Raw genomic sequence first — 14,258 nt, forward strand, 5'->3', positions numbered from 1 at the left:
CTTCAGCTACTCTGCAAAACAACTGAGAGAATATGTGAATACAGATACTTCTCAGTCATCTCACATTTTAGGTCTCAGGTCAAAGCACATTACACAGAACATTTATCCCTCGAAAGACATGCTTCTCATCAACACCGTGTAAGGATACTTTTATCATATTCAGCTTTCTTGCCAACATGCATCTTCTGAAAAGAAACTTTTGGGCCTTTTATTTTCATTCTGTTTTGGAGGAAGTAGAGAATCTCACTCTGAAAATTATTTGCTTTCCGTTAAAACTTTTTCTGTACTTTTTGGCTGCTCAAAATAAATGTTTCACTCCTTAAAAGTCTGTTTCACCCAAGGTGTGACACATACTCTTTAACATATCCTCCTGTAGAAATGTCTTTTAGCTGTAACATTGTCTGTTAAAATAAACATAATGGGTCTCACTCACACGCAGAATTAGAAAAAAAAATAAAGATTTATTAATGAGATGTTGAAGCAGAACATTTTCCAGCATGTGAAGAAAAAGAGCTTAACAATCCCTGCTGTTTTTTTTATCTTTGTGGATTTCTAAAAATGATTTATATCCCCTTTCTGCCAGCAAGAGTGAAAGATCAAAATAAGGTACAGTAGGAAGAGAGGAAGTTTTCTCTAGTAAAAAAAAAAAAAAAAAAAATTATTTTCAACACATCCAAGCATATATATAATTTTTTTGAGTAGAAAAGCCAACCATGCTTTTTTATATGTTTCTCATTGCAAATCAATATTCAAAGATATATAATCAGCAAGGAATTGTCTTTATCAGTCAGTAAAGTACTGTGTGTGACCCATTGCAGGGACCTAATGCCATGTTGAAGTATTGCAGGACATTAAAAGGTAAAACCAATCCTGATAAAGGATATAAAAGGGTCTGGTAAATTACCACAAGTTTCTATTTTCAGAGTGGACTTCTGTCTGAAAGATGGCTTCATCAACTAACTATGCTCTTTAAGTAATCAATGCTCAATTACAATGATGACCCCCTCGCTACACAGCTTTGTGCTGTCCTCTTGCACAAAGACCATGAATCAATGAACATTGAACATGTAAGAATTTTGATTTAAACCAGATAAGCTGGTGGGCACAATGAAGGAAGAGGAAGGTTCCAGTGCCTATAGAGAACAAACAGGTTTTGCCAAAAACAAAACAAAATAAAAGAAAACAAAATGACAATAATAAAACAAAACAAAACAAAATATTGAATGCTATTGACATGAAAAGAGATAAAGAGATAGGGGTACCGTTGCTGCTGCACCATACTTTAAGAATTTCTTTCATTACTGCATGGAGTTTTCGTTGGTCAAATAGAGGAAAGATGATTTAAAAGTGGAAGAAGGGGAGAAAAGGATTTTTAGCACATAGACTGTCGGCTTTATAGTTTGGCTTTAGTCAAAAGTGTCACTGAAAGAGCTAATCACTTCTCACTTCATCATAAGGAAATCTATGCTGGGTTTTGAAGAAGTATTGATAACCATCAGTGTAGTGCTGTTTTAGACTAGTGGGAGAGGAGAACCTAATTATTTCATGATGGAACTTTTTAAGTATGAAAAGGATGATGCAACTACATCCTCCATGACAGAAATCAGTGGAAGTTTTTGTTTTGGGGGCACTGATGATCTTTGCTGACTGAGTTTCTAGATGATGATGTTTATGAAAACTGTGTTAAAAACTCCTTTAACTTTATATCATCATATTAATTTTATGGATATGATATTAGACCTCTAAAATCAGATTAGAAGCTGCATATTACCTATAAACCTAATAAGTAACTAAGATGTGTAAAATTGAGTTCTATTAATATTTTGAGAAAAAGAATTTACTGATGGATATGAATTTTAGCAACCTAGGATAACAAATGTGTTCACTCAGAGCTCAGTACTACTCACTATTTATGGCAATGTGGTCAATGTTATGGGAAGAAATTGGAAAAACAATGTGGTGGCTGTCAGCATGGAAATAGGAACAGTACACAGCTATGCCATGAGGTGTCTTTGGGTTCTGTATCTACTATATCTACCTTGATATCCTGCAATGATTTCCCCAAAAGCTGGCTGTTTCAAAGCCATGTACAGAAAACACAGGCAGGTATTCATTTTGTGAAGTACCAGCTGAAGATGGTGCCATCCTGGTTGTCCACCATTTTTGCACTGCTCCTGTTCTCACAGTTTGGCCAGCTGAAGCATTGTTAAGTATATCTTATCTGGTAAAGTCAGCCAGCAACATTAACCTACCAATAAAGAGGGGTCAGATGCCTTTACTTGAGGTAGGGAAGGGAGCATCCAAAGAGCCCCCGGCCACTAGATCTGTGGGGGCAGTACTTCTAACTGGGGGAGGAATGCAATGCACCATCTCCAGTCAGCAGAGCGAGACCTGGAAAACATCTGTCTATGGCCTTGACAAACCACACGAATACACTCACACAGCATGGCTTGCTGTGTACCCGGCAGAAACAAAGGCTGGAAATACTTTGATTTGTATGAACATTCATGACCTGTGCTTCCTTTCCTAGAAAAGCTACGAATTTTAAACAAAAATGCCTCTGGTGCTACACTGTGCACTCCACTATTGCAAGACCCCTGCTCAGTTACCTCTGTTAATCTCCACGTGTTTTCCTACATCGCCATGGCAAGGGCTTATCTTCTGAACAGAATTAAGGACTATATTTGGTTGGTTTAGAGCAGCACAACTGGCTGGTGCTGCAGTTTGTAAAACTAAAACATAAAATGTAGGACATGCCCAGACTCACTTACAAACATTCAGCAAGTCTGGACCTGTGTTCTTGCAATGGATCTTTTTATCATGTTTCTCACTAAATGAGATATGCTCAAAGACTGCTGTTGCCTGCTTTTCACTACCATGATGTTTCTTTATCCCAATGGACTAGTTCAAAGAGATTATACAGTGCAATAGTAAAGAATCACTTTATTTACAACAACAAAAACAACAAAATATTTCTCAATAGTTCTTTATATCAAAAATATAGATATTAAGAGTATACGAACATCATATACTGAGTTTGAATACTTTATGCGGTTTTCAGCTTTTAAAAGAGGAGACAGGGAACACATGAATAGATCTCCAGTCATGTCCAATGTCTATGTTAGATATATTGAATGTCTATGTATGATATATTGAAAGTGCATTTTTTGAAAAATTTGGTCCAGATATATCTAACTTAGAAATGGCATTCATGCAAAACTTTCCCAGACTTTAGCTGTGAAAAGAACTTGGGTAATACTCTGCACCAAACTGAGTACACTAAAATAATTAACATCTAAGCCTTTATACACAAAACCTCATTTATCATTCTGAGAAGAAATATATTTGAAATCAGCCCAGCTTATTTAGTAGTACTTCAGTGTTTTCTTGTCCTGTAATATTTATTCATACTCCCCAACACTTCCTGGACAACAAAACTGCAATTATTTGGCATTTCTTAAGTTTGGCAGTTCTCATGGCTCTCCTGCTCCATAGAGGCACACTCATTTTTCTTTTGTGCGAATCATCCTGCCTCACATACATCTGATATTTACAAAGTGCAGAAGTGAAAAGTTTGGCTTTTATGCATTCAGTTGAATCTGTTCTTTGCAGACTGGTCTCTGTTTCAGCATCCAGGAGGTAAATGCCTGTGGCTCTGTCATTTTCCTCTACAGCAGAAGTGGCCTCAATTGCCCCAGCTGGTGGCTGGGTCCCAGGCAGGCTGCATGTTCTCCATTCCCCATACTACACCACTCGCTGGTTAAAAGCATTGTTATCAGAAGGACAGAAAACAACAAAACAAAACAAAACAAAACAAAACAAAACAAAACAAAAAACAGCCCTGATAAACCTTGCTGGCTGTTTCAAAAACAATTTTCTTTTTAAAAAGCCTGGTTTTATTTTTAATGAATTTGGCTTCATGTGTGTGTGTGTATGTGTGTTCACTTGCCTTGCCAGGTTCTCTATCAAAAGTAATTCACCAAGAGCCTTTTTGTGAGCTGGTCACTACTTAAATCACCATGAGCTAAATGCCATGTCTTTTTTAGGGTTTTGATACAGAGCTGTGAAAGAAGCACCTCTCAAATAAGGTATGTTTTCATGGACCCAGGAGCCTCCAACAAAGAAGTTCTCTCTTTTGATATTCTACTGTTGTTTTTTTCAAAGCCTCAACTCCTAGTCGGCCTGAAGGGAACAGCTCAGTTCTTAAGCCCTAAAATTCTCAGTTCTGACACGGAGGAACTATCTGGCTTGTTGGTATCACCTTCAGAGCTTCTGTAGAGAACTCAAGATTGACAGCTTCACTCAGTGATCAGTGTTGTAATCTCCACCTTGTTTCTAAAGATTTTTACAAGTCTGATGCTTAGCTTGCACAGATAATTTTTGTTTTGTTTTGTTTTGTCCTGGATATACTTGTTCCAATCTATGGATTTGATACTCATAAACAATTGATTAAGTCCCTTCTCAATTTAATTGCTTTCAGAAGCAGCATCCATCAAAGTCACCTACAATTAATCACATTTCTCACACTGAATAAAAAGAGCGGCCTGTTTTATAAGCCAGGAAAAATCCATTAGGAAACGTTTCCTTAAGCCAATGTTACTAGTGGTTGCAATGGCAGACACCATATTTCCAGGAAAAAAGAACATCAAGATCATAGTTTCTAACTTTATTTTCTCTATAGAGAAAAGTTTCCCATGGTTATTTGACCTTCAAAGAAATGTATACGTGTTGAAAAAGTCCTTTAAGTCTCTGTCAGCTCTGTCTTCTATTCCTGATGCAGGCTGGTTGTTGGATGATTACTTCTCTACAGCACTCCTGCAGAGGGTCTAAGCAACAGACTAAAGCTTTCAAGTTTTCAAAGCTGATATTTTCAGTAGCCTTTCTAGACAAAATAATGCCTTCAATTTTCATGCAGGCCATTCAGTCTTCCTCAGTTTGCTCACCCTGCTGACACTAATGTTCTGATCTGGCAGAATATAGCTTGTCAGGTCCTCTCAATAAACAGTGTGAGGGGGTTCACAAATATCACAAAAGCTGTGTGAAGGTTCCGATGCTGCTCTGTAACAGCTGTAACAGATTGGATGCGTATAAATAACATGAAAGCAGTTCTGAGAAAATAGTCCTTCCAAAAACTTTCTTGTGGATACCTCCCAAATATATCAAACTGTTTGCAAGAATTCTTGGAAGACAGCTAAAATAATAATAATAATTAAAAAAAAAAAAAAAAAAAGGCGATATTCAAATAAGTCATAGCAGTCATTGATGAGGCCAGGATCAAACAGGCTTGGTTCCTATCTGAATTTTACTGTAAAATAATTCAGAAACAATATGGCAGAAAATTTAGTCTTTATGTCATCATAAATGAATACCTTCTTTCTCACAGAAATAACTTGTTCATTGGTTTTATTTAGTAAGCAGGAAATCCTGACCTTTCCTGCCTTCACTGAAGATCTACGCTGATGTTCTCGACCAGTGGCTGACTGTTCCTATGAAAGAAGTGTCAGGCTTCACAGACTATTCACTTTATTTGGTTTCAGAGTCACTTGAGATTTGCCATAACCCTTTACCACCAGATATATAACATAAGTATGTGAGATGGGAGGTCCAATCAAAAACAGCCCTCATAGTACCTACTAACTCTAGAAGCTGTACAGAAGCTCAGGAGTAAACCAGAATTTTCAGTACAGATTACAAGGTGTCCAGGATTGCATGGCTTGGTTTTATCTTCACACAGATTCAGATGTAAAATAATGACTGTAAATTTACTTGCTGATCTTGAGTTTGTTCTACAGAAAAATGCATTATTTCTACCCAAAAAGCTTCTGTAAATGAGCATAGTCAGGTTATCCTGCAGCCTTCCTCACAATCATGCTCACAGAGATTCTACATTTTGGTAGAACAGCCTTTCCTACTAATTCTTAGAGATAAAACTAATAGCAGGAAAACCTAACATCATGACCACTTTTCAATACCATTGACAAGTCATCCATGACAGAATAAAACTGATGGATAAATTTACAAAGTCTAACTTCACCAGTGAAGACAATTTGAAAGTAGGGGATCTGTTCATAGTCCAGCAGCAAACTTTAGCTAAATATTTATGACAAGTAAATAACAGCGACCAAATAACCTGGGTAGAATATCACTTTTTCTACCTGAGGTTGTTATCTGGTAAGATAATTTTCCTGGTTGAGGGATACAAATGTAAGCCTAAGGCCAGCATGGAAAACTTCTAGGTCCAAGGAAAACCTTCAGTTTGTTTTCTAACTCCCACTGTCACAGCCATTTCTTTCATTGCTATTTGTAGAGGATGCAGGCTTCTCTCAACATTTTAACATCCTGTTGGTTGCAATGAGCCAGCTCTTTTTAGAGGTCAAATATGTTGTTTTGATTAGCTTAACACCTTCCCAAAAAACTTGCCTTCTCCCCATGCATCATACAGTTAACGATATCCAGCTCTACTTCAGGAATAGTAACAACATACATTTGTCTTTTCAAAGTGTTAAAAATGTGGGAAGTGGCCTTTACACCTTTCAAAACCCATATTTTGCAATGTCTTCCTGAACATCATGGGATTTAGTTCATCAACAAAACCTCCAGTTTCGTAGTCTATCTTCCCCAGCTCTGGAGTAGCATTCAGGTTTTGTACCCATGACTTCATTATAAAGTACACACCATAGCCTCATACCCCAAACTGTTTTGCTACAAAGATCTTGGCAAAGTTTGAAATATATAATTTGCTCTTAAATATTCATGAAACCTTACCTGTGTCTACACACTGGAACTAAGTGAGTTCATGCTACTTTCTTACAAATGCTCAACATCTGGAAAAAAATTACACGTTCTGTTGATTGTTTGATGCCTTCTACTTCTGTAACACAAAGATTTGTGCTGCTGCAGCAGTATTAAAATGTGTTAAGGTCCATAGTCTTCCTCTGCTCCTGTTTTATACTGCTTCTCTTTTATCAGCCTAAGATCATACTAAGAAATGATAAAACATGTATGTCTCTGAAGATAACGTTTTCTGTGTTTTTTTAACAGAACTTTCTTGCCCTGCTTTAAAATTTTTGTGTTTTGTAATTCAACATGAAGTTCACCGATACAAATCTGTTTTTCTCACTTTTTTTTTCTTTTGTAAAAAAGTTTTTTTTTTAACATTTTATTTTAATTTAATTTAATTTAATTTAATTTTATTTTATTTTATTTTATTTCTTATTTTATTTTATTTTTAGCCACAACAGACCACAAACTTTTATAACAAAAGTTTGGTATAACAATTATGTACTGGAGAAAAAGAGTGTCAAAATATATCAGCATGCTTCCTCTTGAAATTGAAACATATTTTTAAGTAGCAAAACTGTTACTTTCTTCTGTAGGGGATGCCTTAACCCTTTCACTTCATAGAGGAAAAAGATGTTATGTGGATGAGTGTCCTAGAAATGTAAAGTTTCTATCTATCATAATTACCTTTGAAATTCTTCCAAAAAAAATTCTTCCAATGTTATCTAAAATGTTGAAGAAATTTTCTTTCCTCTCTAGGATGAAAACAGAGCAGCACATAATTCTCAGTGTTTCAAAAAGTTATTAATCACAGTCACAGTTAAAGTTTTAACTTACAATGATAAACTGCGGCTTCATTTTTTTTTTTATTTGTTTGTTTTGTTTAGTGTATGTTTTTGTTTGTTTGTTTGTTTGTTTTTTCCCTGCTAAAGTAACCACAATGCAATAATGTGTGGCATCATTAGAAAAGAAGATACATAAAATGGATTGACAAAGAATAAATGGTGTGCCTTCACATCCAGAGCTTTAAAACAAAGATGAAATTATCCTATTCCCATGGCAGAATGCTTTGTGATATAAAAGTCTCAAGAAATATACAAAACAAAACATGTTTTTGTCCTATCTGTTTCCTTTATGTTCCTCATAATCCAATCACTGACTGTGACTATCTTCCAAATACCTGTACTTTTACTGGTAGGTATACAAATTCTACCTGTACTCTGACTTAGGAACCAAAGCAAGTAAATTTAATCTTGAAATCAGATTGGTGCTTGTCCAGGAGATTAGATCTCTGTTAATATTTACATACTCCTTCAAAGACAAGAAGGTGTTTTATCTTAGAGAGCTGTGATAACTGAACAAAAGTGCTTCCAATTAAGTCAAAGGGTTCTGAATCTACACAACTATCAGATAACTGGCAGGCAGACAGTTTCGGCTGTTCATTTTATAAACTATCATGGCTCCCTATGGCTGAACCTTCATATTTACGAAACTACTTTGTGGAACTTTGTTTTATTGGAAATCTCTGGCTTTCTTTTCTGTTGGAATTCTCTACAGATATTTTAGTCTGTTAAAATTTAAAGCAGATTTATTACTTCAGAGACATTATACCGAGGTTCTTACAGATTATTTCAAAGGTGACATAATCCTTGAATATTGCACAGTATATATCTTCAAAAGTAAATAATAATGTTTCATTTATGATTCATATCAGAGACAAAGAAAACCTCTACAAAGTCATTCCAAAATTATGCATGTATATACTTTTAAATTGACCACATTTTGATTATAACATATGACCATATGTATTCTTGCTTAAATCTTTCAGTCTTCTTACAACAGATTTTAAAAAATAACTTATTTTTAAAGGTCATTTGATGTGTTGGTCAACAGAAGCCATCAAGTACTTGATGATTTGTTTAGTTATCTTGAACTCTCTAAGATCTTTAGGTTTTCAAAAAACATTTATCATATCCATAACTTAAGTAAATGTTCTTGAGTTAAGCACAATTATGGCACTATAAACATTACTACAATAACAGCACTTATCAGTAACACACTTTCCAAAAACCACTTAGCCAAACTGCCTGGATTTTCCTGTTGATATCTATGGAAATCTAGATTAAACTGTTATGATGACATTGAGTTGATACCTCTAGGACATCTCTTAACAGCCTTTAAAATGGATCCCATGATCCCAACAGTACATGTAAACTTGATTTATGATTTTTTTTTTTTCAGCTATATTATCTCTATGCATAATAGCTACCCAGAAGCTTTTTAGTCTTCTTTGTTTTTGAGGGCAGGGCCAAGATTTGAAGCAAAAACTCTGCCTTTATCTGGGCAGAAACAGTATAAATTTGACTACTTTGTGACTGAGGAGCTGCTATCTGAAAATATTCTCTGGCATATTCTAGAGTGACATTTAACTTTTGACATACTTAAGAAAGAAGTCCAAAATCATAGTTTAAGATTATGGCATTGATTCTGTTGGTTTCCATTTCACTATGTGTATTTGGCCTTCAAGCCTCTGAAATTTTGTTTACGCCATTATCATTTAAAGTTTGAACAAAACTATGGCACTCATAGGTTCTATTTTCCAATATGGAGTATGAAAGAAAACTGATAGGTAACTAATTCAAAGCAAACAGAAACAGGTACTTCTTTACGAGCACCTGCCACTGTCAGGACCACCTAAGCACTAGATCCTGGCAGGCTGGGAAGTAGCACTACACACTTTCCCTCTACTTCTTATGCTTTTACCTGGATATTTACCACTGGCTGTGCTTAATGACCTCTATTCTGATCCAGAATACTTTTTCTTGCACTTTGTGCTTAGTGTTTCCTCTTCTTTTTCCCGCTTCAAAAAATAAGTACTATGTTTACTCCTTTACTATCTTCATGTGTCTCACCTGTGTTCACCATATGTTCATGAAGTTCACCATATGTTCATGAAGTCTCAGAAATAACCATTACTGGCTCTAAGATTACTTTAGTATGCTAGCATGATATTTATCAACCTTAGCCAAATTAAGAACATCTTCTTTATCTATGTATCATGTATCATTTTGCTCTTTCTCTGTTCCAGCCTGCGATCAAATTTTTTTAGTTGCCAGTAATTAATGTGCTAGTCCTTTATTTGCAGATGATCTTTTTACTGAGAACTGAGTAAAAGAACCACTAAACACTCCAGGTTTCTCGTTGTACTTTAGAGTCCCTCCCTAATGAACAACAGAGATTATATCTTCTTGGCCTTCACCTAATTGCTATGCTTAGGAAGCTTACTTGGGCTTTCTATGTCTCTTTAGATCTCATTTTCTGTCATGTATACTTAGACTTGGTTCTCATGGGCTAATATCTACCAGGTCTCTGATCATATTGAAGTCAGTCTTTCTCCAATGCAAAGTGGTTTTACTTTGCTACTCTCTACTCTCTTTCTTATGTATCACAGGCTCTCCAGTTTTATGGTTACTCCCCCTAAGTTGTTTTCCTCTGTCTCATTCTTAATTAATTCAGCCTTACTAATTAGAAGAGGATGTTTTCCTTATCTTTCAAATATATTAAAAAGAATATGTTCACAAAGTACTCAAAGAAATTGGTGGACACTTCTTGCCCTCCTGCATTCCTTTCTCATTATATGACAGGGTAATTAAATTCCTCTTTTTTCAGTTCATGTGCTTTAATAACTAAGCTGGTTTATTGCTTACAGCAAGCCTGCACCAGCAGAACTTTTTGGATAGGATGTTTACTCCTATTATTTATTCACTTTATTTTTAACTTTGTCTTCTGAAGTAGTTCTTGAACAGTAAATTGTTGGAAATGTTGTTAACATTGTTTTGTCATATCTTATTAACTCCATGTATTTTGCAAGAGTAGGTAGGCCTCCAGTCTCACATGTTGAAAGAATTTTCATTTGTAAGGGCTAGATTGTCATAAATTTTCACTTGTCTATATTTTTAGCCTTTGTCTATACTTCTGAAATACCTATTGGCAACCTCAAAAACATGGAGAGATGGATCAGATGTTTTTCTGGCTAAGCTTTAAACAGTATTTAATTCAAACTATATTTACTTTAGCTAGAAAACCTCTTTAATACAAAGTTTTGATAGCGTTAATTATTTTTGTTGGCTTGTGATAACATTTCAAGATGAATCACAGTGGGTGCTGACAAAGGTTTTCTAGAAATCTTAAATTGTGTTGAGTGATTTTTTGCCACTCAGAGGCAATCTTTGATGATTACTCTTAAGGTGGAAACTTGTACAACATCTTACAGTTTGGAATATGGACTCTTCTGCATTGGAGTTCAGCTTAACTGCTTACTTTGTTCTAGTTATGATCATTCTGTGGAAGATTTTGTTACTGAAAACAATTTCACATTATACAGTGTAAACTGAAAGATTGTTCTTGTTTAATGAAGTTTTTGCTTCAGTTGCTATGGTTCCCATCATCATTAATTCATTATCAGAGAAGAGAAAAACAGATAAATTAGAATACTGTTGTCATGGCATAGGTAACAAGAATCTAATGAGAATATGAGACTGACAGAAAAGAAGAACAAATGAAGAGTTATCATTCTTGGTCTCAGGTTACTCAAGTATTTCATAATAACAAGGTATCAAAATTCTAATAAAGAAACATAAAAGAATAGTCTAAATTATGATTCAGGTAGACTTTTAGAAAATTAGACCTATTAACTTATTGGTTAATATAATCAACTTTACTGAATAAATAACATCTAAGTAAAGCAATCCTATTTTTCCTTAGAATACTTTGGATAGGTTTTTGTGTTCCTCTAGGACCCCTGATTACTTACCAATAAAAAACTAGAAGAGAACAGAATATATGTTGTTTTCTTACAAAGCTTTGTATATCCAAGATTGACCTTAGGGCATGATTACAATAATGGATTACAAGTCAAAATAAAAAGTAGATAAGTTTTCTAAATGGTAGAAAATTAATTAGTGTTGGTGGAGATACAATTTCTGTGCTTCTGACTGCTTGCTCTCTATAACACCCAGAAGCTTTAGATGAGCTTGGTTATCACTGTATTAAGTGGTCAAGCAGTGTAAAGATTTTATTTAAAGATTTTATTTAAAGATTTTATTTAAAGAATATTATATTATATTATATTATATTATATTATATTATATTATACTATATATTATATATATAAAATAATATATTTATTTAAAAGATTTTATTTAAAGATTACAAGCAAAATAGTCAAATTTTGGCTGGACTAAGAGGAACTAGCAGTGTGTTGTGGTTAGCTCACTACTGTACACCTGCTGGTACAGAGACTGGTAGTGTTGAACAGTTTTCCCATCTCAGTCCAGTAGTAAACATTTGAGACATGAAAGATAAAATGAAGTGCCACTTTAAACTTCATCTTTGGTGACAGCCTCATTGCTGTTGTCTTGTTTTCAGTAAGAAAATACTCTCTGATTAAAAGTTTTTGTTTGTTTGTTTGTTCCCTCCCCTCCATTCTTTTGAATATGTTAAAAACATGAATAACCCTGCAATGCTTTTTGTCATGAATACATGAACTTGAGCTTAATTTTCCCATAAACTCTCCTTCAGTATTATATGCAAACATCATTTAAAACCTGTTCATAGATCCTTTTTTGCCTTGCTCAACCAATGCTGAGATACAGCTCCTCTAGCCTCCAAACTTTCCTCCACTTATGAGATATATATTTACTCTCAAATATTAACTTCTTTATTTAAACCAGGCAGTGCCTGTAGCCTGCTCATACCTACTGCTTGTTAGTCTTCATCTGGGTTGTGTAGCTCTCATGGGAACCTGAGCAAATCTCTTCAGTCAGAGATGGTACAGAGCAGAAAACAGTTCTTTAGTCCTTGGTAAACATCCCTCACTTGGCTGGTAAACATAACTGGCTCAGAAACCCTCAGTGTAAATAAGCAACTGTCTTGCTTAAGGAGTATATTTACTGTAATTGGGCTGAACTGAAGAAAACCTGTATTATTTTGTTAATCCTTTGGGCTATATAAAAATTTATGTATCTCCAAAACATACTTGTAAAGAAAATTATTACTTCAGTGATATTCCTGAAGTAGGAGGAGATAATACTAGTAGTAGCCCCAGGAATGGAGATGTAAGAATACAGCTGGGAGAGATGTGGAAGTCAGCTAAGGCCTTGAAATCTCAGAAGACATTTGTCTGCCTTATAAGGGACACTGAACAATTGTTGACTTTATACTATTGTCCCACCTTCCAGGACTTTAGCCTTCTTTTTTCTAGGATGAGGAATCGTAGAAAAAAAAAATCCTATTTGCATCTGCAAGAAAAAGTCATGTCAAACAATTTTAACAGGTTGGAATGATAAGGAAGAAATGATAGAGGTCATGTATCTTAAGAAGCTTTTTGATAGAGCTTCACATAAAACTTTCATAAGCAAGTCAAGAAAACTAAGTGAAACTGCTACAGGGTGGATAGAAAACTGTTTTTAATTTAATGTCAGAATAGAAGGATGTATAAGTAGATTTCAGCCAGTTTGTCCTGGGCCTAGCCAATATTTCCACTTATGACTTGGAAGAAGGAATAGAGTATAAATTTATTAAATTTTTAGATGATCCAGAACAGGCCAGGCTGTAATTAGATTGAAGAACAGGATTAAAGTGAAAAATTATCTTGATAAATTGAAGAAATGTCCTAAAAAAAAAATGGGATTCAATTCAGTAAGTACAAGTACAGAGCTCTATATTTTGTCAAGAATTATGAACTACACAAATACAGAATGAGGAGCAATTGGCTAGAAAGTAGTTCAGGAGAGGAGGACATTGTGAGAAAAATGAGTCACAAACCCAAAATGCCACATCACAATTAAAATGCGGTATCATTGGGATGTATAAGGCATACAAGAAAATATGATACAGGAATGAATCTTTCTATTTTACTCAGTATTGATAAAGCTGTAGTTGGAGTATTGTGTCCACTTTTGGGCCTTTTGGTCTAAGACAGAAAGAGGAGAGAAAAGCTGTTAACAACTGCAATAATTTGGACACTATCACTTAAGTTTTTTAAAAGCAAGTTTAATAAACGTATGTTAGACAAATAGCTATCAGAATGATACTAATAATCTTGATTTTCCTTTTCATGGATGAATGGGTTTGGATGACTACCCGATGTACTTCTCATCCCTGTTTTCTGGATGATTTATATATATCAGTAGAAATATTTAAGGTACAGCAAATGCAAAATGGAATAACAATACTAGCTGGCAAGACATTGGCTGTATTCATATGCTTAGGTAGGATACGATAAACATCTGCAGCTGTGAAGCTTCAACTCAAACATTATTCTATCTTGAGTACAAAATGTATGTGACAACCTACCCAAGAAACAAACAGTCACCTGCATTTATGACCTCTACAATATCTTATGCAAAAAAAATGGTTTGTCTTTTTAACAAATACTGCAAATTATGTCAGCAAGAATGAGTTACACTGCCACTTGC

Source organism: Aythya ferina (assembly GCF_964211825.1).
Source record: "Aythya ferina genome assembly, chromosome: 4".
Classification (NCBI taxonomy): domain Eukaryota; kingdom Metazoa; phylum Chordata; class Aves; order Anseriformes; family Anatidae; genus Aythya; species Aythya ferina.